A 27,819-nucleotide genomic window follows, 5' to 3' on the forward strand; every position below is an offset into this window, starting at 1 on the left:
AGTGATATGCAGCTATGATCCTGTGCTAATGTGACTAGAAGCAAACAGCACAGTTGACTGACCTTGTGCATTAAACAGTTGCACTCGCCATTGTTAATTTGATATCTGAAAGCAGCCTTAACACAATCTGAAAGCCACCCCCATTTCCATCTGGCTCTTCTGCTGAGAGAGTAAATTAAAGGACATGGCTACATTATCACAATCTTCATGACACTACAGAATTCTTTACTGGCTCAGAGGATTTTACCCAGTCCATTTTTAATAATATTCAAAAGTGACATGTTCCATACAAGAAAGAATTAGCATCAGCCCTAAATGGCAATATACCAAAGAGTTGCTTACTCCAACATACCTGCCAGCGTTTGATTATCTGAGAAGCTCAGTGAACCTGAAGAAGGGACAGTTTGGCAAGACGACATGACACATTCACCAAGATTATATGAGAGTATTTTATATGGTAGCAGCTGGAACCAAATTTAATAATGCTTACAGTAGATGTTTTGGATTTGACTTCCATAGTCTCTTCTAGTTATACCTAAACCTCGGTCTAGTCTTAATTGTCTACATTTGTTTGTGCATGAACCAGAAATACAATCTAGGTCAACTGGTTAAATATGCTATTGACATGCATTGACTTTGTTTAGCTTAAGTAAATTAAAATAATTGGATCTTCACCATGATCTTGATACAGCCAATCTTTTCTTTAACAACCTTGAGCAGATATTATGCAAATGCAGGGATTGGAAATCCTGGGGTTAAACCTAGACCTCCTGGGGACCCAAGGCATTCCTCAGGGGTTCACCAGGTAGCTATAGTATATGTACCCTTCCCTTTTACATTGAGTCTTCTTTGGGAGAGGAAAGTGGGATACAAATATCATCACCATCACCCTTTAGTGGTTTTCTAGATTTCTGTCTCTCATTCTAAAAGATAGAAATGACTCTGTAAGATCACAAGACAAATCTGGTCATAAGACAAGTCATGCATATGTTATTTCTATCAAGATCTGTACACGGTTAAATCTCCCTGTTGCATTACTCTGTAACATTCAAAGGAAGCTTTTTATTGGAAAAAATAGGAAGCTCTTCTTCAACTATAATTTACTATCTGCCTGGAAACAGAAGCAAGAAAAGTGAGACAGAAAATAGACAGAGAATAAAGTTCACTATGATATAGAGATATAGATATTACACATTGAGGGTTTGATTATATATGTTTCCATTGAGATCAAAATGTTAATGTTTTACTTTCTCTTCATTGCATCAAATTAGTAACATTTTTAGGGTAGTAAAATGCTTAAGGTCAGACTAAATACATTTCATAAAGATGTTCAACTGTAGCGCAGTCACTGAAAGGCGATCCCAACTAAACTAGAGATGGAAGGAGCTTAGTACCATGTTAACTTATATCTTTTGCATGCAAAAATGTCCAGGATCAATTTCCACCACCTGCATGTAAAACTGGGATGAGTTTACATTGCTGAATGAATGTAGTTTGACCCACTTTAACTGCCTTGGTTCAGTATTTGGGAATCTTGTGCAACTGGGTGAGGCGCCAGGACATTTTAGAAGGAAGTCTGAAGGCCTTGAAAAATCACAACTCCCATGATTCCATAGCATTGAGCCAAGGCAGTTAAAGTAATGTCAAACTGTATTCATTCTACAATGTAAATACATCTTGGGAAAAACATTCTGGATTATTCCAAGGATCCATAGAGACCACACTGATTTACAAGGACCAGTAGTCTAATTCTGGGTAAGACATCTTCCTGTGCCCCTATGGATACCCATTAGTATGATCCATGATATAACGTACTGCCTTCCAGTTATATGAACAGAATGAAAATAAGCTTTTTTGTTTGAAAATGATAATATTGATATGTTAAATGTTTGCTATCCTTTTATGCAAGAAATTGCACAAGAATTTCTCTTTTGTGCATTCATAGACAATTTGTTTATAGGGGCAGCCCTACAAATAGGAAGAATGAAAGTGTTGTCTCCAACCATCTGACTTGGAGTGGCATGAAAGGACAGCAAACATTTAACATATCCATATTATCATTTTGATCTCGAGGATAAGCATTTGTGGGATTTTCAGGAGTAAAAATAACTTACAATCTATTTTGACAGTGTGGGAGTGGATGGAGACATTGCTCTGTTATTTGCTACTTCACATCAGTAAAAAAAAACCTGGTCTAAACAGGAAATATTGAAAGTTGTGAAATGAGCTGTGTTGAGCATGATTGTGGGAGCATCTAAGAATAAGAAAATAAATTGAGCATGAATCCCGAACTCTCCTGATCTTGGCATACGTTGTTGGAGAATCCCCCTTCCTCCGCATTCAATTCAGAATTCGGAGGGATTTGTCTAATGCCTGAGTGCAAAGCGAAATAATCCCATGCCCACCTGATGAGAAATGGCGAAGATTAAACACCACGCTCAAAAAGCAGACGCAGCTCCATAAATTCACAAACACCAACCTATAAATAACTTGCTGGTTATGCAGCCAGCCTCCTGTGATCCCGAAATCTTACATCTTACAGCTGCCATCTGTCTCCATGGTGATGGCATCACATGACGCAGGGCCCATTCATTCATAGCCATTTCAGCTTGACAGAAAGGAAAAAGGGGCCAGGAAAGGAAAGAGGGGAGGCAGGTAAGAACTAATTTGGGAAACATGACACTGGGGATCTGCAGGGAGGAAACTTCAAAATGTGGGAAGAGATTGACGGATCTGGCTCAGTTTGCATGCTAAAGAGGGATTGTTTGATAACTTGTGCTTAATCTGAGCGAAGATAACCCATTTCAATAAATCAGGGTTAGACTTAGAGATGCCAGGAGATCTTGGCAAGGAGAGTTTCATCAAGTGTTGATGATTTGGCTACGATGCTGAAATCACATCTGTCAGATTTACCTCTGTATTGTCAAAATAACCCCAAAGAAGCCATCAGGGGGAATAGAAGATATTTTACTGCCTCTAGCAGGGCCCCTGGTGGTGGCGCAGTGTGTTAAAGCGCTGAGCTGCTGAACTTGCAGACCGAAAGGTCCCAGGTTCAAATCCCGGGAGCGGAATGAGTGCCCGCTGTTAGCCCCAGCTCCTGCCAACCTAGCAGTTCGAAAACATGCAAATGTGAGTAGATAAATAGGTACCTCTCCGGCGGGAAGGTAACGGCGCTCCATGCAGTCATGCTGGCCACATGACCTTGGAGGTATCTATGGACAATGCCGGCTCTTCGGCTTAGAAATGGAGATGAGCACCAACCTCTAGAGTCGGTCACGACTGGACTTAACGTCAGGGGAAAACCTTTACCTTACCTAGTAGCAGAACCCTGAAGTGGAAAGAGAGATCATGTTCCCCCTTTACCTTGGCTTCCATCCACCCATTCCCCACCATTATCCCTAGCCATGCCCTTTATGGTGCACCCATACTGTAGAATTAATAGATTTTGATACCACTTTAATTGCCATGGCTCAATGCAATGGAATCATGGGAGCTGGGTTTTATAAACTTCTCTGCCAAAGAGTGCTGGTGCCTCACCTAACTACAATCCCCAGGACCCCATAGCATTGAGTCATGACAGTTAAAGTGGTGTCAAAATGCATGAATTCTACTATGTAGATTATCCCTATGTCAGTACTATCAAAAGTAGTGGCTCCTGGACCAGTGCTGGTCCACAAACTATTGGCTACCAGCAGATGGCAATTTTCAAGAAAAAACAGTTGTCGCTAATACACACAAATATGGTACCAACTTTGGCATGTTGAATAGTCTGAGAAGCACTCCTCTGTGCCCCATGGACCATAAGATAGCAGTGCTCTGTGGAGAATAATAACAGCTGGACTAAATGTCTGGTTCTAAAAGCCAAGTATTGTGGGCTAGAGATCCTATCCTGTACTGCCATCTGACAGATCTTCATTGGAAAACTAATTCAGTTAGACACCACTTTAATTCCCATGGCTCTGTGATATGCAATCCTTGGATTTGCAGTTTGGTGAGGCACCAGCACTCTGTGGCAGAGAAGGGTAAAAACCTTGTGAATCTACAGCTCACACAATTCTATACAGTTGAGCTATAGCAGCTGTAGTGGTTTCAAATTGCATTAATTCTACAGTGTAGATGCACTCTGTAGGAGGACCAGCCCTGGCTTGACGCAAAGAAAAAGATGGCCTCTCTCTCTCTCTCTCTCTCTCTCTCTCTCTCTCTCTCTCCCCCCCCCCCCCCCCCCGCCCATTCTAGTCAGCTCAGAATCTGACTAGACTGGCAATTTAATCTTATGATGGTGCTGCCTAAGTGTCTTTTACAACACTTAAGGGCTGTAGGCTCACTTATAGGACATAGGCTAAACCACCTGGCACACATAACACTGTCCTCCATCACAATGCCACTGCATCCCTCCTTTTTCCAGGAATTATGCAGGCTATTATAATATGAGTGTATAGTAGGCACAGGAATAGATCATAAGATAAACAGGAAAACTTAAAGAAATCTACTGGAGTTGGTCTATACTTGGTAACAAGAGCCCTAAATATGTCATCTATCAGGGATAGCTAGCGACTGTTATTGGAGTGGGTATCTCATGACAAAAGGACAAAGAGAACACTTTCTTGAAGAAGTGGAATGTAACTATATCAGGTAAGAAGGAAGCAAAAGGCTTAAGTATATTTTTCATGTCAGGGGTGACTTGAGAAACTGCAGGTACATAAGATCCAAAGAAAGGCAGAGGAGAAACCACTGGTGTGTGTGTGTGGGGGCGGGGGGGGGGGGGGTATCTGACTCCCTTTTGGTCTTAATGTTTCTTTGCCTCTGTTTGGTGCCTATGGTAGATATTTCACTCCACCTACTGCTAGGTCCAAGCCTGGCCATTTATATTAGGCCAGTGACCTATTTATATCCTTGTCTTTTCAGTCTAGAGACACTGCAAAAGGAAAGCTCCATGTATTAAAATTTTCACAACGTAAACATCTCCCTGTTCTGAAATGGAGCTCTTCATTAGTGCCGTAGAGAGATGGAGAAGAGATAGGAAAATATTTCCCCCTTTGGAAGTTGCTGCTTGATGCAATAACTGTAACTGTTTCATCTCAAGGCCAACCCTGACCCAAAACAGCTCTTATTTTTCAACAGTTCATAGTCATGAACTGTTTAATAGTGACTTCCCTTCCCTATGGACTCCCATATGCTCTAGTTATTCCTATTAGGGGTTGAACAAGATCGAGATATCTTAGGAGCTTATTGCACCATTCTTTTATGCCACATTATTCTACATGAAATCTGCTACAGCCAACCTTGCAATTGGATTGTTGTGAGTTTTCAGGGCCATGTTCCAGAAGCATTCTCTCCTGACGTTTTGCCCACATCTATGGCAGGCATCCTCAGAGGTTGTGAGGTATATTGCAATTGTTGGCACTCTCTATTGCACCCTGCTGTATTTGTGCTTTAAGAATATGACTTGTGTGTTTTATCTGCATTAATGGAGCCAATACACTGTTTTTAAGGCATCGAATAGTTGCCTATGTGTAAAGCCACCTTGAGTCCCCTCTGGCATTGAGAAAGGCAGGGTATAAATGTTGTAAATAAATAAATACATTATCAACTCTTTTACTGCTACTCATGTTTTATGGTTGGCTCTTCTTTTTTTAAAAAATGAAGCCATAATCGTGAATGAGAAAAACAGTATGATGGTAGGATGTGTGATAACAATATGATGTTATAACACCAACCAAACAAATATCCACAGCCAGAAGAGGTTGTTTAAAGGGGTTTTAGCCATACTATAAAAGTGTTCTTCCCTGCCTGAGCACCAGAAGCAGTCTTGGGTTTCTTTGCTAGAGATTTCCGTGGAAAGTCTTGTGGGAGGGAGAACCTGGCCACATCCACATCATGTCTATTAATGGATTGTTCATAGAAGAAAGCTCTGTGAGATATCTGCACCCAAACTGGTTACCGAATTATTGCGGGAAAAAGAGATCCTTTCCAGCATGGGGAAAAAACACAGATTCACAATTACCCTATAATGCAACAATGTCTGGAAAGCAAAGATGCCTTGTGATAAGGCTGAAACAAAAGCAAGATTAATGCATTGGTATGACAATGTAATAACATGGTGTGATAACAACCGAAGAAGAACTCAGTTCTCATTTTGATTGAATGGGGATTGTGACTCAGACGGACAAATCAGGAATGACTTTGTAGTACATTCCTAATCTTGGGATTTCCCACTGTGCTGGAGTACAACTCCCATTATTCCCCATCAGCAGGAAGATGGTTTTCCATGACAGATCTAGGGGTGTTATGGGAGGAGAACCCTTTAAATAATGGTCTGGAAGATTATCTGCTCAGTTTTAATGAGTCATGGGGATGGGGCAGGTTGGGAGGAGTGTGAGACATCCATATAATCCAGGGGCCATATATTATTAATTCTTATTGCAGAATTGTATTTATTTATTTATTTTACAGTATTTATATTCCGCCCTTCTCACCCTGAAGCGGACTCAGGGCGGATTACAATGAACATATATATGGCAAACATTCATTGTTATCAGACAAACAACACACAGAGACATTTTACATTCCAGCTTCACGATTCCGGCCACAGGGGGAGCTGTTGCTTCAACGTCCACTAGTGACTGTACTTCCTCATTCCTTTTCCAACATGTTGCTGGCAGTTTTGTGGTGTTGTTAATTAGTTAAATTAGCCTCCCGCATAAAGCGTACCTAAATTTCCTACTTGACAGATGCAACTGTCTTTCAGGCTGCATAGGTAACACAGCAAGCCGGGCTATTTAATGGTCGGGGGTTTAACCCGACCCGGGCTTCGAACTTATGACCTCTCTGTCAGTAGTGATTTATTGCAGCTGGTTAATGATGCAAACATGGACTCCAATTTATTGGCAATATGTGGCAATTTGTCCTCAAATGTTGCTCTTCCTTGTAGGATCAGATCAAAGTTTCTATCTGGGCATGTAATCTGTCTCCCACAATCACAAACCAGACAATACTTCTTTGCATTTTGCAGCAATTGCAGTGTTTTCTGCTGGACTTTAATTTTCATCTAATCAGACCAAATTTTAGTATTTCTTTCCTTCATTTTAGAAAGCAAGAAATTGTTTTAATGTCAATTCAATAATCAGGCCAAGGCAAAAATTCCACAATCAATTGCTAACAAGCAAACAGATTAGTGAAGAGCCACAGTTCATAGCTCTCCATGTTCAGCCAACACAGATACTAATGATGGGCAGTCAAACATGAAGTTGCATCTGTTTTTCTTTTTGTTTTTTGTTTTTTTGCTACCACTTTCCAGGAACAGCTCAGGGCTATTCTTTCTCTCTATTTGGTGACTGCCTAGTTGGCACAGTGAAGTAAAGCAGATGGACATAGGTTTGCAGGCAGTTATTCTGAAAGCCAGTAATTCATAGTTTGGTAGTAATGTGCTGTGAATAGATAGATGAGTGAATAAATAGATAAATAACTTGGGGCTTATATTTACTCAATTCCATTTTGGAATAATGAAGGTATAAGAATGTTATACTCTGATGATAATTTAACAAGGGATAACTTCCCTTCTTTTACAGTGCAACTAAAGCTTAAATGAGTTCCAATTGGAGATGAACTACCTGGATTTATGTAAATGTTGTCTTATCCTATAGCAATTAATTCTGTGAGTGAACTCCAGTTGAGCCTAGCAACTGGATTTAGGCCTAAAACAACAAATTTTTAAAGTTATTCTGCAGTTACTCCGTTTGTACTCGCTAAATGATTTGGATGGTGTGATCTTAATTGTTGTTTTAACCATTTATATTTTAATTGTTTGGTTTTAATTGTAACTGTTTATTTTGATGTATGTGTGCATGGCATCAAATTGCTGCCTGTTGTAAGGCCGCCTTGAGTCTCCTTCAGGGTGAGAAGGGCTGGGTACAACTATGGCAAATAAATAAATTGCTGATAAGCAACACTGCATGGCTTAAGTGTTGCCTTCTGTTCAGCTGGGAGAAGTTGAGGCAGCAACAAGATTGATAGTGCATTTTGTACAATAAGCCAGCATCTTGTCATATTCCATTTTTTAAAAGTAACTACACTTACTTTACTAAGTAACTACAGCGGACCCTTGGTACCAACTGGAGTTTAATTCCAGGACCGCCCGTTGATATCAAAAATCTGTACTTACTCAAGTGCCATTATATACAATGACATAGTAAGGCAGCATCCTTTATATAAAATGGCAAAACTCAAGATTTGCTTTTCAGAATTTAGTTTTTTTGGGGGGGATATTTTCAAGTCCATGGATGGTTGACAGAGGTTACAGAATACATGACTATGGAGGTCTGACTGTAAATGTAACTAATCATTCTTTTGAAATGAGAAAGTAAAGTGTTATTTAAAAAATGGAACCACAACAAAAACTACAAATTGTCACCATTATAAATATTACTGCAGAAAATTAGAAGAATAACGGTTACCCTTTTTTAAAAGTACTTTCCCAAGCTCTGGACTAGCTCTGGACAATATTTTTTACTATATGAAAGCATTGTATTCCAGCTCTCTGGATGCTGCTGAGGTCTTTGAGAAGAGACTGAAGGATGGAGATGAAACGAAGTCCTGTTTCTGTAAATATACTCTCCTCTGTTCCTGAAGGCTTCCTGCTGAAGCTTGTGCTTCAGAAAGAGCAGCTCGTGTTTCACGGCTGTCATGTGATCCCCACTCCCTAGTATATTTTAAGCCTCTCCTTGACGTCACACTCTTTCCATCGCAATAGGATTCTGCTCAGACTTTTTTTAAGGATTAGACTTCTACTCTATAGCTTGCTCCTGTTTATTATTCCCATCACCATAAGGCTTTGGGTGCTTAATAATGCTGATAATAACATTAAGAACTAGCTGCAATGCAAATCAAGAGGGGGAGGTGACGTTCTTCTTGCTCTTTATTCTTCTGGTCACGACAAAAAATCACTTCTCCTGAGTCACGCTGACCAGCCTCTCCTGTTATAAAATCATAGAGTCATAGAGTTGGAAAAGACCACATGGGCCATCTAGTCCAATCCCCTGCCATGCAGGAAGGGCACAATCAAAGCACCCTTGACAGATGGCCATCCAGCCTTGATTAAAAGCCTCCAAGGAAGGAGCCTCCACCACACTCTGCGGCAGAGTTCTACTGTTGGACAGCTCTTATGGTCAGGCAGTTCTTCCTAACGTTTGGGTGGAATCTTCTATCCTGTAATTTGAACCCAGTGCTCTGAGTACTAGTTTCCAGGGCAGCAGAAAACAAGTCTGTTCCCTCTTCCTTATGACAGCCTTTCAAATATTAAAACGTGGTGATCATGCCTCCTCTCAAACTTCTCTTCTTCAGGCTAAACATCTCCAGCTCTTTAAGCCGCTCCTCATAGGGCATGATCTCCAGGCCTTTGATCATTTTAGTCACCCTCCTCTGGACACCCTTCAGCTTGTCAATATCTCTTTTAAACTGTGATGCCCAGAATTGGACACAGTATTATAGATGAGGTCTGACCAAAGCAGAATACAAAGGCACAATGACTTCCCTAGATCTAGACACTATACTGTTTTTGATGAAGTCCAAAATCCCATTGGCTTTTTATGCTTTTGCATCATGCTGTTGAATCATGATCAATTTGTTGTCCACAAAGACTCCAAGTTCATTCTCACATTGTTGAGTCAGGCATCACCCACTCCATATCAGTGCATGTCTTTGTTTCTATCTAAGTGAAGTATCCTACACTTCTCCTTGTTGGAATACATTTTGTTAGTTTTGGCTCAGCAATGTAATCTACTGATGTCATTTTGAATTCTGATCCTGTCTTCTGGAGTATTAGCTATCCCTCCCAATTTGGTGTAATTTGCAAACTTGATAAGCATGCCCTCTAAACCTTCCTCCAAGTCATTAATAAAGATGTTGAACAGTACTAGTCCCAGGACCGAACCCCGGGGCACTCCACTAGTCACTTCTTTTCAGAATGAAGTGAAACCATTGGTGAGCACCCTTTCGGTTGCTTAACCAATTACAAATCCACCATATAATAGTATTATCTAGTCTACATTTTACTAATTTGTTTGCAAGAAGACCATGGGGGACCTTGTCAAAGGCTTTACTGAAATTGATATGCTACATCCACAGCATTCCCTGCATCTACCATGCTTGTAACTCTATTGAAAAAAAAGAGATAAGATTAGTCTGGCATGACTTGCTTTTCAGAAAAGGGTGTTGTTGACTTTCAGTCATCACAGCATTTTTTTTAAGTGATTGCAGACTGCTTTCACAATGATCTGCTACAGAACCTTTCCTGGTATTGATGTCAGGCTGGCTGGACAGTAATTGTTTGGGTCCTTCCCCCCCCCGCCCCTTGAAGATAGGGACAACATTTGCCCTCCTCCAGTCTGCTGGGACTTCCAAGAATTCTCAACGATTATTACCAGTGGTTCTGAAATGACTTCTGCTAGTTCCTTCAACGTTCTTGGATGTAGTTCATCTGTCCCTGGAGACTTGAATTCATTTGGAGTAGCCAGGTATTTCTTGACTACTTCTATACCCATTTTGGGTTGCATTTCCCCTATTACCTCATCTGCTCCATATTGCTCAGGTCGGACACCAATCTCTTTTTGGGAAAAGACTGAGGCAAAGAAGGTGTTGAACAGCTCTGCCTTTTCCCTATCACCTGCTAGCATTTCACCACCTTCTCCACGCAGAGGCCCCACCATTTCCTTTTTGTTTGTTTTTTTTTTTACTTTTTCTTCCTACTGACATAACCAAAGAACCATTTTAATTGTTTTTAATCTCTCTACAAGCTTGAGCTCATTTATGCTTTAGCCTTTCACACCTTTTCCCTACATGTGTTGGTTATTTGTTTGAATTCCTCTTTGGTGATCCCCCCCTTTGCATTTCTTGTGCATATCTCTTTTAAATCTTAGTTCTGTTAAAGGTTCTTTGGTGAAATGTCCTAAAACACTTCACCAAAGCTTCTTTTCTCATCTCTTGAACAGTGCCAGCAGTGAAGGGTGCTAAAGACCTATGCTTCATACATTAAAATGCCTCTTCCTTGTTCTGTGTCAGCTTGACCTTGCTAAAGAAAAAGGAAAGAAAATAGTTTGTGGGTTAGGTTAGTACAAATTGAGTATTCCTTATCTACAGTGTCTGAGACCAGAAGTACTTTGGATTTCAGATTCCCCCCCCCCCCATTTTAGAATATTTGTATGTACACAAGGAGTTATGTTGGATATGGGAACCAAATCTAAGCACAATATTCATGTATGGTTCATGTACATTTTATGCACATAGCAATATTTTTAATAATTCTGTGCATTAAACAAAGTGTTTATACATTGAACCATCAGAAAGCAGAGGTGTCACTATCTCAGCAACCCATGTAGATGATTTTAGACTTGAAGAATTTCAGATTTTAGATAATGGATACTCAACCTATATCATCACTATTAAGAACTCCAGTGGGATCCACAATTCCTTCGGGTGAGAGAGGTGTGGGAATAGAGATGAACAGCTGGTCAGGGGTTGATGCAGGGGACTAGAGACATATAACAAAGATCCACATTGCACCTTCTAATAAGCACTGTATACTGTATAAGAAGGCAATATTTGTGTGTATTTAATGCCTACTGAAACACAATCAAACTTCCTTTCTAGGCCATCAGTCATCAGTAGACGTACAGACCTCTAGAGCTTTCTACAACTCTGTGTCTCTATCTCAGCCAGACTCCCAGAATGAAATATTCTTATTTTTTGGACTCCAACTCCTGGGGTATATCCCCTAGGTACAATAAAAGCAGTCAATGTCATCATTTTAATTGCATTGATTCTCTCTGATGGAATTTTGAGACTTGCAATTTCACAAGGTGCTCAGAATTCTTGAGTACAATCCCCTTGAACTACAACACAAGATCTCTTTCTGAGGAAATTATAAGCCCTTCATAGAAATGCAGAACAAACAATTCTATAAGATGGAGACTAGTAATTAAAATGGTATCAAAGCCAGCATGATGTTGGGTGTTGTGAAAGGAGTCAAGGATACTAGGGTTCAAATTTTCACTTGGAAACAGACTCGATGATTGTGAGCAAGTCACATACTCTCAACTTCAGGTGAAGGCAATAGTAAACTGGTTCTGAACAAATCTTGCCAAGAAAACTTCTTAGAGTCTCCAGGAATCAGAAATGACTTGGAGGAACACCACAACATCAACACAAGGACAATAATTATTGTTTGGACATGCCTTAACATTTTTAGCCAACATGGTAAGTAGCTGGGGATACTTGGAGTTATAGTCCAAAAGGTTACTTTTCCAGGCTCTGCTTTGAGTTCTCAATTATCCCATTCTCATTTTGCTTTCCCCCATGACTCCTTTGCTTCCTCTGTCCTGCTTTGCACCCAATGCATACTAATACGAAGGAAAGGGCAAGCCAGGCAAGTGATGGAGTTGTCAGTGGCTACTGCTGCTATTCTTTTTTCTTGTGGTTACCATTAGTTGGTTCAATGTTTAAAGAGTCTTAGGGTACATGGGGAGCCAAAGGAAGGAGAAAAAGATGAGGGATGTGGCAGCTAGAGGTTCCAGAAGTGCAGATCAGCATTAGGCCTATAGGAGTGTGGGCATAGATAAGCCTTTGGAAATGCCAGCCCTGAGCCCATCCTCAGTTAAATACACTTAAAACTGCAGGCGGGCACATATTTTTAGGAAAGATCATGACACATTTCTCTGTTCCTGTATTTTTGTTCATTCGCTCATCCTTCTTGTAGTTATTTGTCCCAGCTTGCTACCTGGTTTTATGAGTCAGTCTTCAATTTGAGACAGCAGCACTGAGGAGTTTCCAAAACATAGGAATTGCACATTAGTTCCTTCCCTTCAGGTGTGTTCTGTGAAAGAAACTGTGTAGAACAGTTAGAAATCCTGATTAAGATGTCAAGGCACCAATGATCTGGAAAACAAATAAAAACTTTATTACAGGAATTCCCTTCTCGATTGGAAAATTACTCAGGCACTAATCTAAACAGAGGCCCCTCTGACCTCGAAGGGACCCCCAGCAGCCCAGCCGGACCCCCGTTTCCTGACAGACACCCCTCAGGCGGTGACAGGGCTACAGCAAGAGGAGACCCCCAGCACACTGATGCCCTCGGAGCCCCCCTTCACCCCGGGGGCTGCAGTGGGCCGGCCAGGGAGACCCCCAACGCCCCAGCAAGGGGCTGCTCCCAGCCAGCCGGCCCCCCGGGGGTCCTCCTCTCCGTCCCACACCACCCTCGCCATCGTCAGCCTCCTGGGAATCGCGCTCGTCTTGGTGGCCGTCGTGGTTTCCTTGGTTTGCCGGAGGAGGAGGAGGCGTCAGGAGGGGCCACTCCACCCTGCTGCCCTCGGTGAGGAGACCCATTGGCTGAACCTTCCCGAGAAGACCTGAAGCCAAAGCTAGCGCACTTTAGTTGCCGGGACCACTTTGTGACGGAGGGGCCGACCACGTTTATTTATATGTCTGTCTGTCTGTCTGTCTATACTGAGTCCTTGAAGGTACTCCCCCCCTTCCTCCCCCTCCCCTCCTCTGCATTTCCACTTCCTGTTTTGTTTTCTTTTCACAAAGAATATAAATAATGGCTTATTTTTTTAAGCCTGCCCTGCCTTTGTGAGTTTTGTGGCCATGCCATTCCTTGTGGGGTGCCCCATTGAAAAGCACCTTAAATGTTTATTTAAATGTACAATTATGCAGGTTTTTAATGTATATTTCAATTTTTATTGTAATTTTTTTTAAGTTTGAAAGACTTTTAAATCTGATGTAAACTGTTTTTCTGAAGTATATGTTTATATTGTAAGCCGCCCTGAGTCCCCTGATGGGTGAGAAGGGCGGGGTAGAAGTGATGCAATAAATAAATAAATAAATAGCTTCATTGTAGCAAAGTGCTGAGAGAGAACTGATGGGTAGAGAAGAAATCGGGAAATATCCAGTTTACATCATCTTAGGTAGACTCACACTGGAGCTTTCACGTGGGCAGCCCCGTTCTTCTGGTACGAGCAGAATTCTGGGAAATGTAGTTTAGGCCTTTTGAAAACTCTGCTACAGAGGTCCTTGCCTTCCCAAACTACATTTCTCTGAAATCGGCTCACACCGGAAGAACAGGATTGCCTGCATTACAGCCCCAATGTGATATGGCTGATAGAGGGAGGACACTTTGAGTCACTGCATCTTTGTTATTTATACCAGCTCTGAGGCATTTTTGACTCTTCAATGCTAAGTGTTGTTTGCACTTCCAACATTCTGTAAAGCACCGAAAGAAGGCTAAGCATATGTGGGATCAAGTACACAAAAAGCCTACAACGGGTAAAACTCATCAGCAGGATTAAGTACATCTATTTGCACCTTACCTAGCGGTTAGCATCCACCCAGTTAAATTGCTGTTTTCCATCTCTCCCCCAACAATTTTAGCCTAATTTTAGAGATTTTAAATGATATTTTAAAGATTTAATAATAATCATGTGGATTATTTTATGTCTTGTTTATTTATGTCAGTTTATAATTTACTGAGTTGTTCTTGATTCATTTCTTGATTTGTTTACATGTTACTATCGGCACTGAATATTTGGGGAGATAGGGTGGGTTATAAATAAGGTTTCAAACCTATTCCAAGGAGAGATTGGTGTATTTGTTTGGTACTTCTGTTTTTGTACCACCAGCCCTGCCCCATGCTGACACATTTTCAATTATAACTTTAATATTTTGGGGGGGGGGCACACAAATCGGTCCTTCTAGGACATGAGTGGAGGCATAGCAGAATCAGCTTATCATTGTACTAGAACAGATAGCCAAGTCCAGTGAAAAGCAATCTGAGTACCTGCGAGCAGTAATGATGCTTTCCACATGCCCAGATACGACTGAAATAGAAGTACCAGCCCACCTGACCAATGACTTTTTAGTTGTAAAAGAAAAGGGTCTAGAATTTGTCACTGTTCTCAAAGTTGCTATGATGAGTAATCTAGACATAAGCGTGAAAATCACCTCAGTCCGTTTCTAAGCAACTCTTTGAAGAGGTGCCAAAGAGCTACACCAAAGCACACAAGCCATTTTGTTGCTATTTATTTTGCAGGATTGAGGAGTTCTTGCTAATTTTGGGCATCCTGGGCCAGCCATGTCTTGAACTGTGGAACACACAGCTGAATGTATTGTTCAATTATGATAGCATAGCATCCTTGTGGGAAGGCTGCTGAAAACATCACTGACTCATACATACAGCTTTATTTGGGGAAAACAAGGGTGAGAAACATGCACCCTGCCAAATGTTGCTGGATTGTTACTACTGGAATTCCTCGCTACTGATTTATGGGCGGCTGGGACTTACAGTCCAGAGCTATTTGGAATGTTCCATGGCTTTCACTTTTGAAGCAGACCCTAATAGCCATTGACAAGCCTTGCTGTAATGCTTATGAATTCACAACAAATAGGTACCCGTCACAATCAGTTTTAAAAATAAAAGATTTACTGCCATTTTTGTGAATAGTGTTAGCTGAGCCTTAATACTTTTCTTCATTATACAGTACAGTATTATCATTTTAGTCATGGTGTTGTTATGAGAGCTCAGCTCCACTAAAACTGCAGGTTCAAGGCCCAGAGTGCCAAGCTTCCAAAGGACCAGGTAAGACACAGATGGACTGAAGGCAAAATCAATGGCTTTATTCTCATGACCAGAGGGTGTCAGCAGACAGAGTTCTCCAAAGAACCAACACAACACAATTGCAAATACAGAGCTTTTTCCCTATTTGACAGCTATTCAAGAAATCTGAGCCACATCTTTATTGACATGGATCCAGCTAGGATCCATGTCCTAGATAGTTCAGGACTCTGTCTGATACCATCGCCTGTTGGCTGCTCATGGTGGCAGGAAATTTAATAAGCTGTCATTGAAGCATTTGAAGTATTGGTCCATTTATTGATCTGCCTCTGAAAGAAGCATGATCAGAAAGGAATGTGGTGTGGCAACTGCCAAAAGGACTGTAATGGGATTCATGGTTTGGCTTTGGTGGACACAATGGTAACAGTCTAGAGTGCACAATAGGTACTTGAACATGAAAAATATTCCATTTCTTGATCAAAATACCTTGACAATGTGACACAGTATTTATTTCCGGTATTTCTACCCTGCCCTTCTCCCCTGGGGGACTCTGGGCGGCTTACAAATTGGCAACAAAGTGCCATCACATCAACAATACAATACAAAAGCCATTAAAAACTAAAAACATTTAAAACATCATAAAAACCAATATGCAATAATAAAACATTACCATGCACCAAGGTAATGTCCTTTCATTCACTAGACCTTGTTAATCCAGAGTCTTAAAAACCGACTGTGCCAAGCTCGAAGTTCATTCATTGAATGCTTGAGCACATAGCCATGTCTTTAGTTTTTTTCTGAACCCTAGAAGGGAAGGAACCTGCTGGATGTCACTGGGGAGGGAGTTCCACAGCAAACATGCTCTTTATATTTGTGACTTTATATAGAAAACCTGTGTAGTATATAAACATTGGTTTCTAAGCTTGCATTATATGCTAGCTATGCATGCTGCAGTATTGGAGGTGGGGGTTGGGGTTCACTGAATCCATTTTGGTGACTCTTGCTCTCATCACCAACCTTTTTGATGCATTTTGGATCATTAAACAATAGGCTTGATCGATCCATGAAAAATTTGATTCTAAACTCGTTTCAAAACTAGAGGGGGGCAGCGTTTCGTTTCTGAAGGTATTTCCGAATTTTGCCCCCCAAAAAATTCGAAATTAACGAAAATTCGTTATTTTCAAAATTAATTCGTTAATGGCAGACGCGCATGCGCAATTCCCAAAAACAGCACAGAGGGAGAGGACTTTACAGGACTCTCCCACCCTCATTTTTTGAGTGATCTTCTTCAAACTTGGTACAGTGGTAGAACACATTTAGTACTGATAGCTCACCAAAATTTGGAACGTTTCCCTTATCCTCTGATTTTTGGAGAATTTTCATAGCTTTTATAATAAACCATTTTTTAATAATTGCAGAAATCTGTTCCTGGTTTGAAAGTCTTATTTCCTGTTAAATTGGGTTGTCTTTACTGTGAAAGTCATTGTTCTACTTCAGAAACTTTGTTTTTGTGGCTGAAACTTTGTTAAATTGGTGTGTGTGTGATATATACTGTGTATATATATATATATAGTCCCTGCATATGTGTGTGTGTGTGTGTGTGTGTATAGGTAAAGGTAAAGGTATCCCTTGACATTAAGTTCAGTCATGTCTGACTCTGGGGGTTGGTGCTCATCTCCATTTCTAAGCCCAAGAGCCAGTGTTGTCCATAGACACCTCCAAGGTCATGTGGCCGGCATGACTACATGGAGTGCCATTACCTTCCCAGAAACACCCAGAAAATGGGAATTCCAGACAGGAAACAATCAGGGCCAGCTAATACCTCCCAACAAAGGATTCCCCCAGGTAGGAAGCAGCCAGGCTTTGAAGCTGCAAGGCTATTCAATGCTAATCAAGGTGACTAATTGCAGCATTCACACTTGCCTCCCACAGACAAGAGTTCTTTCTCCCACCCTGGACCTTCCACAGATATATAAACCCCACTTGCCTAGCTTCGCACAGACGTCAAAACCTCTATGTCTGCCACAGATGTGGGTGAAACGTCAGGAGAGAATGCTTCTGGCACATGGCCATAGAGCCCGGAATACATACCACAACAGTGTGATCCCGGCCATGAAAGCTTTCGACAACACAACCACAGTATCCATTCAAGTTCATGTAGCGTGGTATGGAGAGACCTGTATTGGGGGGAGGGAGGGTGAGAATCTGGGCCCCTGGGAGTCGTAGTCCTCCCTCCCTCCCTCCCCGGGAGCAGCCGAGGACGGGCCTGGCCCACACCCCCTCGCATCCCGGGCCTCTTCCTCCTCACCGCCGGGCCCCTCTCTGTTTCTCTCGGTCTCTCCAGGCCTGAGCTGAGGCGAGGCGGCGGCGGCGGCGGCCATTTCCCCCCTCCGTCTTCCTCCTCCTCCTCGGCCTCCTTCCCCCTCGCCCCCTCCCATTGGCTGAGCCCGTGACGCCCCTTTTGCTGAGGGGCAAAAGGAAAGGGCCTGAATGGTGGGAGTTTGGGTGATTTGCAAAAGCTTTTTTTCCTAACGAAAAAAACGAAGAAATAAGAAAAAACGGCCTCTTGCGATTCGAAACCGCGATATCCAGACGTGTGGACAATCAAGGCCGTATATTGCTTCAAAACAAACGAAAATAACGAATTAATAACGGGTAACGGGGAAATCGAATTATTTGAGCAAGCCTATTAAACAATACCAGCTTCCAATTCTGGTCACATCTCCATTTCTCTGGCTTTGTGTTTACAAACAGAATTACTGCTGTGTACTAATTAAATACTTCGTGACTACCAATTTAATTTTATTCATAGGGATTATTCCAGCTCTGTTTGGAGGGGAAGGGTAGAGAGTAAAGTGCCATTATAAATGTCTGGGCTCTGTTATTAGAGCAGGGCTAGATGCTGAGCTGCATGTTTTTGATACCACTTGGAAGTGCATTGGAAAAGGGTTTTGCACAAACAAGGAGTCCAGGACGACCTCCTTTAAAAAAAACATTTTCCTACATGATGGTTAATTTCCATATAGAAAAAGATATAAGTTTGGTTATTCATATTGCTGATGGCTCCATAGGCAGGAAAATTCTCACTATACCCTTCTGAGTAATTTCTTGAAAAATTAACTAAAACAGTTTGAAACAATAACTCAGAATAAAGCCATTACCATAAAAGTCAGCATTTTTTAAATTTAAAAATCTTGTAAAGCAGGCAATTTTTTTTAAAAAAAACTTTACAAGGTAGGCAGTTTATAACCCTACAGAAGTTATTGTACTGCAACTCATAAAATTCATCTCCCATTAGCTCCTGTTGTTTAAGGATGGTAGGAATTTCATTCATATAGTATCTGAAAAGGGAACATTTGCTGTGTACTCTTACCTTTGAACTACAGGCAGATTCCTTTCCCCCCCATATTTACTATCAGAGGGATTAAGGCTCCATTTACACTGTCATATAATGCAGCTTGAAACTGCATTATATGAGTTACACTAACCATTATATGATTAGTGTTGACTGATATAATGCAGTTTTAACTGCATTATATGAGTCTACACTGACCATATAATGCAATTTCAAACTGCACTACGATGACAATGTAGATGGGGAGTTATGGAAACCTGAGAGAATTAAGGTCTCTGAAGTAATACACTATGTCATAGACTCCACAGCACCTTTAGACATCACCATACCCAAATTATAATGGCTATGTAATATAACAAATTGTATGACTACAGTAGAATCTCGACTTAAGAACATCCCAACTTATGAGTGTTTTGAGTTAAGAGCCATCACCCAACCCAGGTTTCACTTTGACATACTAGCAGAGTTTTGAGTTAAGTGCTAGTGCCAGAGTACATGGCTTTAGGGGTTCAAGAGAGCAGCCTCTGTGCCTTGTGCCTCATGCTCTTGTTGCTTTGGGATATTGTTGTCTGCTTTGCTCTTGTTCGCTTTGAGGAACATTAGGTTAGTTGATTTTGTGTGGTTTTAATTCCTGGTATGTTTGGCTTCAAGAAGAGAGAGAAGGAAAGAGAGCAAGAGAAGGAGGGAGGCTGGAATGAGTAAGTATGAAAAAAAAAATGATGCTTCTGCCTCTTCGCTTTGTGCTTTGTGCCACAACTTTGTGCTTCTACCATTTTGAAGTTGATGATTCTTTTTTATTGTTCCATGTCAATGTGCATTTATACATTATTTCTTATTAATAAATACATTTTCTAATTTAAAAACACATAACAAAATGGGGGGGGTGGAACAGGTGAATAGCATTTCAATGCATTTCAATGGGAAATTTTCCTTGAGATAAGAGAGGTTGGGGTTAAAAGCTCATTAATGGAACAAATTACACTGTTATCTCAAGGCATCACTGTATTTGTCTGCAGGACCTTACTACAGCATTAATTTAACATTTGCACTAGTTTTCTGTGCCTTATCTACTGAAATCTAAGGTATGGCTAGGCTTCTTATGTATACAGTCTTATGGTTTGGAGCAGAAATAACCCTGAGTCTTCCTCCATTTATGGTTCATGGCACTTTAAAAAAGTATCATACATTCATCTCTTAAGTTTATTTTCTGTGCATCAAATAAGGACACCTCCAGAGTATTCTCAATGGCAATTTCTCACATGTGGAATTCTCTTCCCCTTATTTGAACATCACTTAGCAATATATTGCTCTTATTTGAGTTGGCTTCAATTGCTCAAGGATCTAGCAGCATGAAGGAACCATTTTAACATTTAGTTTCAGACATAGTCACCCACTCCACTGCAATAAACTTTTGGATGGTCTTTGGGAGCTACTGTATAATGCCTTCTTTACAAGTGCTTGGAAATGTTAATTTTTTGGACTGCAATCCCAGCATTCCCAAACCAGGTAATGTTTCCAAGCTTTGCTCCTCTGCTGGATTCTTACCACTTGGTGATATATTGAGGGAAAGTTCTGTATCTGAAGCCAAAGAAAATTTTGAAGATCAGAATAAACCAGCTTTGACTGTCCTATGCAGCCAGTTAAAAAAAAATCAGAACAAGGTCAGTGACATTCCTCTGAAATCTTCCTTTCTAAATCAGGGGAAATCCAGATAGAGAAGAAAAGGCCAGAGCTATCCAACCAGGATACCTCATGGTTGCACAGTTTGATCACAGAGATGGATGCATCCATAAGATTTTTTTTCAAGGGAAACAGACCTATTAACTCTGTGAAACACAACTTCCTAAGAAAGACAATTCCTCATATATTTCAACTTCTGGTAGAATTCAGGCCACATCACATCTTCCAGGGAACAGGTGGTAGATTTTTCGGAATGTTACATTAAAGCCATTATATACAATCCAACCTTGTGTGTGTTTATCAGCAGAGGTGAATTCTAGGAACTAGGTATCAAGTCACCTTGGCCATTGACCAATAGTTTTGACTGTTGGATTTGGAATTGGAGTTCAATGCCTGCAAGCTCATAGGTTGATTGCCCTGTATTAAGTTTCACATGGCAGTGGTGGGCAAACTGTGCCCCTCCAATTATTGTTGGACTGCAGAGTCTTTAATATCAAGCAGCAGAACTAATGCAGGAAGATGATAGCATTTGCAGCTTAACAACATCTACAGCCATGCATTTTCCATGCCGTATGGGATCAGAATGTCTTATGTCTTTAAAAAAAGGAGGAAGGATTAAGCAGAAGTTCCAGAAAAGACCATATTCTCCAGCCAGAACTGTTTCCAGAAGATGTTTGGGACAGAATTGAACCTAAGTGTGGTACCTACCTACTCTGTGCCAAAACTTCCTTTTCTAAGTACCGGCTCTAAAAGCAGACTTTCTCTTCTACTGCCACTGTAGGCTAGCGGATAGTTAATTCAGAGGGATACTATGACAAATTGAAATCCATGTCATTCATCAAGCAGCTTACAGAAATCAGCTTAAGCCATGTGAAGAAACAGCAACTAGCTAAAATCTAGAGAAGATTCAAGTTGGGGAGTAAATACTATAGTTCTGCTTAGAAGGTGAGTGATACTAATCTCTCGTGTGTAGTTATCAGTGGCTAAAAACTCAGTGGCACACAGTACTTTCCCTAATATGTTGCCATATTTTTGTCTAGAAAAGGTGTATGGTGGTGATGGTTCACAGTTCTTCAAAATGTTTGCTTCAGTACAAAACTGGGAAGCTGACACATGCACAGTTGGAGTTCCTGCCTGTGTTATCTGAAAACCAGCTAGCCATTTGCAGACATGCAGTCCTCTTCCACCTGCTTTTTCTATAAAAACAAAGAACACGGTTAGATTTAAGATACAAAGGGATGAGGTATATAGGGGGGAAAATCCATGGCAACGAGCATCCTCCAGTACTCTCAGGCCTGCCAGAGAAATTCACAGGATGTTGATGGAGACCTTGAGATATTATATCTGCGATATTGCTCTTTTAAATTGCAGTGTCAGAGCTGGCACTAGTGCAAAGTGCACATTGAATCACATGTAACCTGATAGTGGGTGGATTTGATGTAGAATCAGTTTTAGCTGTGTGCTTTTTTCTAATGTTAATAACATTATGTTATTTATCAGAGCACAACTGAAACAATTTTGCTTTTCTTTAAAGCCCTCCCTTTCTGCTGCCGTTTCAGGAAATGTGCACAAACATGTTTAGAAAGACAGACAGGACAATCTGTTGCCAAGAGAATTTGGCTGATGCTTCCTGCTTTATTGCTCTGATCTATCAGAGTATTAAATGACAAGAGAAGTAGCCTAACATAGGAACTAATGGTTTATGAACCAGCCTATTGCCCGTGTTACCTTTACATCTATATATATAAAAGAGTGATGGCATCACGGCAATTCACAAAACAACAAAAGTACAGGCCCCCCAACCTCAAAATTTGACAACACAACCCATCATCCACGCCTCAAGGTTGATACAACAAAAAGAAAAGAAAAATAAAGTCCTAATTAGAGGGAGAGCAATAATAGTTTTTATCCAATTGCTGCCAGTTTAGAGGGCTAATCTCTGCCCACTTGGTTGCCTAGCAATCAAGGGACAGCCAGGTTTCAGTTAGGGGACAGGCGGATGTAGGCCTCAGGCTTCTTCCACAGATTATCTAATTTGCACTGGATTATATGGCAGTGTAGACTCAAGGCCCTTCCACACAGCTATATAACCCATTTAGAATCTTATATTATCTGCTTTGCACTGGATTATCTTGACTCCGCACTACCATATAATCCACTTCAGTGTGCATTTTATCCAGCTGTGAAGAAGGGGCCTCAGATAATCCAGTTCTGAGCAGATAATTTAAGATTAGAAATATACAGTAGAGTCTCACTTATCCAACGTAAACAGGCTGGCAGGATAAGTGAATATGTTGGATAATAAGAAGAGATTCAGGAAAAGCCAATTAAACATCAAATTAAGTAATCGTTATACAAATTAAGCACCAAAACATCATATTATACAACAAATTTGACAGAAAAAGTAGTTCCATGCGCAGTAATGCTATGTAGTATTTACAGTAGAGTCTCACTTATCCAACACTCGATTATCCAACGTTCTGGATTATCCAACGCATTTTTGTAGTCAATGCTTTCAATATATCGTGATATTTTGGTGCTAAATTCATAAATACAGTAATTACTATATAGCATTACTGTGTACTGAACTACTTTTTCTGACAAATTTGTTGTCTAACATGATGTTTTGGTGCTTAATTTGTAAAATCATAACTTAATTTGATGTTTAATAGGGTTATCCTTAATCCCTCCTTATTATCCAACATATTCGCTTATCCAACGTTCTGCTGGCCCGTTTATGTTGGATAAGTGAGACTCTACTGTACTGTATTTACAAATTTACCACTAAAATATCTCAATGAATTTAAAACACTGACTACAAAAACATTGATTATGAAAAGGCAGACTGCGTTGGATAATCCAGAACATTGTATAAGCAAATATTGGATAAGTGAGATTCTTCTTTAATATGAAATAATTACTGGGATAGAATAATGCAGAACAATATAATCTCTAAAACCAGGACAGTAAATAAACAGGGGAATTCCACACAGGAAACAATCAGGGCCAGCTAACACCTCCCAACAAAGTATTCCCATCATCAAAGTCTGGCAAATCCTGTTTTCTCAGGGCCACAGACAGTAGAAGCACATAAAATATCGCAAACAACACCACTCTGAAAACAAGGGAATTCCAGACAGGAAACAATCAGGGCCAGCTAACACCTCCCAACAAAAAATTCACTCAGGGAGGAAACAGCCAGGCTTTAAAGCTGCAAGGCCATTACATCCTAATCATTTTTCCTAATTGCAGCATTCATACTTGCCTCCAACAAACAAACAAAAAAACCAATCAGAAATATTGTATATTCACAACCTTTAGGAAATAATATCCCCTGATGGCGCAGCATGTTAAAGCACTGAGCTGCTGAACTTCTGGACCGAAAGGCCACAGGTTTGAATTGGGGGAGCGGAGAGAGCCCCCACTGTTAGCTCCAGCTTCTGCCAACCCAGAAGTTCGAAAACATGCAAATGTGAGTGCATCAATAGGTACTGCTCCGGCAGGAAGGTAACACCGCTCCATGTAGTCATCCCACATGACCTTGGAGGAGTCTACGGACAACGCCGGCTCTTCGGCTTAGAAATGGAGATGAGCACCAACCCCCAGAGTAAGACACGACTGGACTTAATGTCTGGGGAAAACCTTGACCCTTGACCTTAACTACCACCAATTCCTCAAGACTTTATTTCCCATACCACCAGACTTCGCCACAGCAACGCGTGGCCGGGCACAGCTAGTCCAGAGTATAAAATGAATAACATTGTCACACTGTTGTTGTGTGCCTTCCAAGTTCCTTCCCAGGTATGGTGACCTTAAGGCAAACCTATAGCAAGAGCATCTGGGGCTGAAAATGTGTCTCACCCAAGGTCACTCAGTGGGCTTCCATAGCCAAATGGGAAATCAAATGCTGGTTTTCAGAATTGTTGCCCAATGCTCAAACCATACCACCATGCTAGTTTATGTAACATATTACCCTATGCAGTGGTATGACAACACTGATAGCAAGATGCTCAGTTACTTCAGATGAAACAAGTGGATGGAAGATGTCTTTGGAAAAACAGCAGGGGTAGCCAACAGAGACAAACATGTGAAAAAGAGACTGTGGGTGTATGTATGCTGGATATTAAAAGAACTGCTTCGTCTCCCTGAAAAAACATACCTCCATGCTTCATTCATCTTCATTATTTTTTTATTCTAGTTCAGTATCACCATCCCCATTTCCTCCTCTCCCTCAGCACTGTTATCATCATCAAGTATACTCAGAGCTCTTTCAGTGTTGTTATCCATCCAGAAGTGCTTGTGGTTCAGTCTGAGTTGCTTGTTCCCTCCTATTTGCAGCTACAGGGACTTGGCTGGGATGCTTCTCTTGCTGTGGAAACTCACTTGTAATCTCAGCCTCAGTTTCCTTGGGATTCAGAATATCCCTGGCTAACTCTTCAATGTTTTTCAAACTCAATAAGCCAAGGCTTTTGTAGTAGTCATTCACGACTCTTTCAAGAACTTTTATGGCATCAGAGGTTCTGAAGTGGTTCTCCAGGACTTGGGAGAGCTGGTACCACACAGAATGGGCCTGGGCAAAGGTGGGTTTTGAGGGCTCATTCAGAGGCGTTAGCTGAGGTTTTTTAATGGCAAGATAGAGGACGGATTCTGGGCCAATAGAATAATCTGACAATCTGTGGTCCTCATCTAGCACTTTGCCCTGAAACAACAAAGTGGTCTGATCCTCAGGGACCTTCAGTTCTTCTGAAACCAGGCTTTTCAACAGAGAGATGCTCTCGTGACCGGATACCTGGAGGCAGCACTGCTGTCCTAGCAGCCTCTTCACCTTGAGCTGCATGGTTTTGCTTGAAGGGCAAGAAAGATAATCCCTGGTCATATAGAGGATAGTCAACCCTACAGGTAGGACACAAAGAAAGGAATTCATTGGTTGACTTTTTGCTGATGTCACAATTCTATCAGGGTCCAGTGTCTGATAAATATTCCCTCTGTCTAAACTTTACCCACAGAACTAGTAATTACAACATGGTTATCCCATTTTTGTTCTATTGTTTCAGGTCACCAGAGGAGACCCCCTAACTCTACAAAAGTGGCTGACACGTAACCACCAGAAGTCCATGGTTTAAGAGTCAACACACTGTCTGTACTCCTAAACACTTAATATTAGGGAGAAAGTACAGTAAAATTCCTGTGTTAACTACTTCCCCATAGCTGCCTGCTGCTTCATCTGCTCATTATCCCATGAAGTCTGATTCCTCTTAGCATTCATTTCTTGCCTCTAATTCATGTTCAAAATGGTAATGTCAAGTTCTTTTTGAATGGGAAATATCTTTTTGTATTTATTTATTTCATGTCAAAAGCATTGCATAACAAATACATTTTAAAATGATGAAAAAAAGGAAATCACAATCACAAATAGTTTTAGACCAAAAACGGGCAACAGCAACCGCATTGTCTGTAGCTTTAAACAACTCCTCCTCCGTGCATGAGGCAGGACATTGTGGGCAAGCATACATATGCGGAGTTGTTTGTTCTGCTCCACAGTCACACAAGGTGGAGGATTCCTCCAGGTAGTGCCACCTTGCCAAGTTGTCTTTAGATCTGCCCACTCCACTTCTGAGTCTGTTCAGGGACTTCCAAGTTGCCCATTCTTGGTTTGCCCCTGGAGGAAGAGCCTCATGGGGGGCCATCCAGTTAGAATTGCCAGGTTTAGCTGCCCAGAGGGACACCCTTGCTGTTGCTGGAGGAACATCAAGAGGAGTGGTGGTTCTCATGAAGCCCTTCCTTGATTTGAGTCTGGTGGGAGGAGGCTGATAGTCATGCAGTGGGTGGCTTTCACAGTGTTCAACCTTATTTCTCTCACCGTTAGCAGCAACTTCCCGTCGCACGTCAGGAGGGGCAATGCCAGCTAACTTGTAGAGTTTATCAACAGGTGTAGGTTTAAGGCATCCCGTGATTATTCTGCATGTTTCGTTTAGTGCTATGTCCACCTGCTTCGCATGGGCAGACTTTTGCCAGACAGGACAGGCGTACTCAGCAGTTGAGAAATTGGATCTTTTTGTATGGGAAATATATTTGATAACGACATTATACAAATATTTCAGGTGAGGGCAAAAGTAGCTATTCCAAATCTGAGAAGTGCCTGCATTCTCGTTTTTTGGGACTACACTTCATAACAATCTAGAGCTCATTGGACTGAAGTCAAACATCACCAAAAAAACTGCTCTACAATCGGAGCAGAAGCATTCTTAGTATGGGGAGCCTTAAGAAAACATATTGGAAATACAGGATGAAAAAAAAGCATGCAAAGTAGTCATGCAGTGAACGCAGAAATATAATGAAATAAGAAGTATGGAAATAGATTTTTGCAACTGAAGAATTCTTCCAGATTGTACATAGGTGTGCCATTTCTCATTTCAAACCACCAAGGGACAACAGAGTCTCTTGTATAGACAAGGGAATGGCTGTAACAACGATCAGGATATAATGTTAGGTTCATTTTCCCATTTATCTGTGTTACAATTTTTCTGCTGTTTATTTCAGAGGGCTGCTTTATGCCTCAACTAATGAACATTAGTAACATTGCAATGAGCTAATTCCTCTATACTTCTCAGAGCCAAGATACATGTGTACAAACAATGTAAAACAGGTAGCACAAGAATTCATGAGGGATAGATCAGCCATTTACCTGAACAAACAAAATGCTGACTGTTGTTTCATTTAATCAGCCATAGCAATGGAGGCTGAGATTTTCTTTTAAAAGTTTAACCAATGATAAAATGTCCTGTAAAACAGCATTTTAGATAGTTTACTATACCATTGTTTTAGCTCAGTTACCCTGAGTATAAACAAATGTAATTACAGAATCAAAGCACGCTGGTAGATAAGTGATTGCTGTAATTAGCTACTCAAATTGCCAGCAGAAAATATGTCTCGAAACCTGAGCTTGTAGATAATGAGGAGGAAAGAGTATTGCAGGCGGGAATGAGAAGCCTTTCCCCATAAAAAATTAAGATACTGCAGTAGAATACATATTTTTAAATGGTCCTTGGGAACACAAACCTAGTAATTGTATATACATGTAATGTGTGAGTGTATCATTGAAATTGACATATTTTAAAAGAGTAAGTTGTGCCTGGATAGAAGCTATATTCCCTAGAAAGACATCAGGGCTCCCGTAGAAAAATGA

The 27,819-nt window shown here is 40.9% G+C and overlaps 1 long non-coding RNA gene across 3 annotated transcripts; it reads left to right on the plus strand.

Moving 5' to 3' along the window:
- Positions 1-2,388: 2,388 nt before the first annotated feature.
- LOC134298395 (uncharacterized) lies at positions 2,389-25,834 on the plus strand. 3 transcript variants are annotated; one of them, XR_010005448.1, is made up of 4 exons: positions 2,389-17,737; positions 18,145-19,651; positions 21,415-21,578; positions 25,688-25,834. It is a non-coding gene; the product is annotated as an uncharacterized LOC134298395 (long non-coding RNA). The 3 variants fall into 3 exon arrangements; XR_010005447.1 differs by having other exon boundaries at positions 21,415-25,834; XR_010005449.1 differs by lacking the exon at positions 21,415-21,578.
- Positions 25,835-27,819: the final 1,985 nt, after the last annotated feature.

This window comes from Anolis carolinensis, chromosome 4 (genome assembly GCF_035594765.1).
Source record: "Anolis carolinensis isolate JA03-04 chromosome 4, rAnoCar3.1.pri, whole genome shotgun sequence".
Lineage (NCBI taxonomy): Eukaryota > Metazoa > Chordata > Lepidosauria > Squamata > Dactyloidae > Anolis > Anolis carolinensis.